At 38.0% G+C, this 3,048-nt stretch overlaps 1 long non-coding RNA gene across 1 annotated transcript; it reads left to right on the top strand.

Moving 5' to 3' along the window:
* Positions 1 to 287: 287 nt before the first annotated feature.
* On the top strand, positions 288 to 1,133 carry LOC137079358 (uncharacterized). Its single transcript, XR_010905469.1, has 2 exons — positions 288 to 455; positions 825 to 1,133. It is a non-coding gene; the product is annotated as an uncharacterized lncRNA (long non-coding RNA).
* Positions 1,134 to 3,048: the final 1,915 nt, after the last annotated feature.

The raw sequence follows: 3,048 nt of genomic DNA on the forward strand, positions 1-3,048 counted from the left end.
ATATATATATATATATATATATATATATATATATATATATATATATAGCATGGGTTTGATGTCTAAAAGTTGTGAACGAGCAGTTTTAGCATTACTTCCCAAGAAAGGTGATCTTACCTTTGTCACGGTTCATGAATTCACTCTCAATCTCTCTGTGTGTGTGTGGTTGTGTTGGAAGCATGGGCACTGATTACTACCTCTCATTATCACCTCCAGCTGCACCTCATTTCACCTGCCTATATGTTGTCTCACCACACATTCCTGTTTGTCAGATCATAACAGTTTGTTCAGTGTTCCAGCGGGTACAGTGGTTTCAGGCTGTTCAAGTTTCTAACTTGTTCCTGTCTCTGAATCGCCTCACAGTTTGAGTTTGCTCATTGTGTCCCTGAGTCATTCGGCTTCCTCCATGTCTGCCTGGACACTGTGGCTGCGTTTGAAACCGCATACTCTCTTGAGTAGGTACTCAATTTCAATAAGTACTTACTTAACGAGCGTACTTACTAACACTTATAATAATAAAGACAAAAACTGACCATTACTTAATTATATTACTTTTTTTTACTGAAAATGCAATTTGTCATATGACAGTGACGCATGAATACACACTCCACAAATGTAGCCGACATGAATACATATACATTTTCAGTCAAGCAATGAATTAATGCATGAATTAATATATTTTATTTACTGATAACAATAGGAAACATGAATAAATGAGTAAAAGAATGAATACAAGTAAACATCACAATAAATTAATAGAAGTCAACAACACATGAAACAAAGCTTTATTCAAACGTATTGTTCTAACGATCACCCATTTACAGGCGGTGAACGCCACATCTGCTGCAGTCTCAACACAGCTGTACCAGTTCCACGGCTTTATTTTAATGAAGCAGCTGACCACGTGAACACCTTCGTCTGTCTTTGACCATCACGTCCCACGTTGCTGCTCTTCTCAACGGGGACATCACTGATCCAGAGGATGAGGAACACAATGATGACAGCCCCCAAACCCCACAACCCCCAAGCAAGAGTTGCAGAACATTTGCGGGATTATCTGACTGCGCTGTGTCTGCTCTCCGTCAGCATGACTACCTGTAAAATATTTAAACAGATTAAAACGGTTAACAATTCATGTTGTCAGCATTCCATTTCTTGCTATATTTAATTTAATATTTTTACAATTACATGCTAATTTTTATTGTAGTTTTATGACTTTTCTGGTGTAGTGGGCTAAAGCACTGCACTGATAAGCAGAAAGTTTCTGATTGGATCTCCGCTGCCGTCACCACCAGTGTATCTTTGAGCAAGGCTCTTTACTTCAGGTGCTCCAGGGGGATCGTCCCTGTAATAAGTGCACTGTAAGTCACTTTTGGTCTTTTTCTAGAAGCTCTTGCTGACTCTGGGCTCACCGAGGATGAAGAGACCACAGCAACATCTGGGCCAAATGAGGCAATTAGGGCAGGTGAAGTGATGGAGGGCTTCATCCATGGCACTGTACCACTTCCAGAGGCTACTGTGGGCTCCCTATCCTCAGTGCTCACCCCTGTCTGTGGACATTTCAGATCCTGCAGAAATGTTCAAACTAAATTGTAATTACACAACTTAAATATTTATTAACTGATGCATTAGTAGTAACAAAATCATTATAAGGTTTTCCCTTAATACTATATATATATATTTTTTTACACAAATGTGGCTGCTACTTTGCCTTGTAGGCCCTGCTCCACCACAAAAGCTCTGCAACAAGTGATCAGAAATTAAGAATCAAAAAGTGTTGTAATAACTCTGGCTAAAAATGTCAACATTATCATAACAAATGTGTTTTTTATGAATAATTATTTTCTATAGGTGTGTGTGTGTGTGTGTGTGTGTGTGTGTGTGTGTGTGTGTGTGTGTGTGTGTGTGTGTGTGTGTGTGTGTGTGTGTGTGTGTGTGTGTTCATCATTCCCTATAACATCCAAACAAGATTTAAAGTTAGATCTGGCATTTATGTGATAAAAAGCAAATTTGTATCAAAAAGATATGTATACTTTGATAGCAGACTTGTTATTATGCTTTTCATCTGACACAAATGATCCTGAATTTGTCAATAGACAAGTACAATCTAAAATGCATCTTCAATTGTGTTAATCTGTTTCTTTAAATTAGTAAAATAAGCATTTATGTGTGTAATGCAGAGTGCTGACAAAAGCTTGGGCCAAATCGATGACATCATAGCACACAGCACATACAAGCACAGGCTATCTGATGTGTTTTCATCTGGAAGATATTTTTAAGAGTTGCATCTGCCATAATGTCTGTAAAATGCCCTGTCGAATGTTAAACACACATTTAGGAAACGTCTGTATTGCATATGATTTAGAGTGTTCACAGTTTTTTTAAACAAACGATTATCAGGTCCTTGTACACAGTTAAAGTAATACTTTCAAGAAAACGATGTTTAACAAATCTTCAGAAGTATGTGCTTAATGAAGCACGACTGGCACGTTAGCTATATGAAAATGAAATGTTTTACAGTGACTTAACATATTTAATATATCAATATTATATATATCAATATATATCAATATATATATATATATATATATTAATGTCTTAAAACCAACAGTTTCCTTGTCGGTTGTTAAATCAGTGAATTTTAAATACAATTAACAGCGGTTCAGTTTGTTGTACTTACACTTGAAAACAGCTGCGTCTCCATCCTCCGACATGTTCGAAAATGACGATTCCTCTTCCCTTAATGGCCTCATGGGATATTAAAGTGTCCATCGGATGTACATCTGGGTGGACACAGTAGTCCATCCGGGATTATAAGAGACAAGAATTGGGAGGGCCTTATGGAAAAGGTGGGTACTCGGCTGTCTCGCTGGCATTGGCTGCTTCCCCAGCTATCGTACATGGGAAGAGTTCTGGCCTGCAACAGCCTCATCCTTATGGTATAAAATGACTGTCCCCGGAGGAATTGGTGGAAATTGTTCAAAAATGTCTAGTGACCTTCTTTTGGTCTGCTCAGCTCTGGTAAAGAGCTCCTACGTTATATCTGCA

The sequence above is a fragment of the Pseudorasbora parva genome, chromosome 6 (assembly GCF_024679245.1).
Source record: "Pseudorasbora parva isolate DD20220531a chromosome 6, ASM2467924v1, whole genome shotgun sequence".
Lineage (NCBI taxonomy): Eukaryota > Metazoa > Chordata > Actinopteri > Cypriniformes > Gobionidae > Pseudorasbora > Pseudorasbora parva.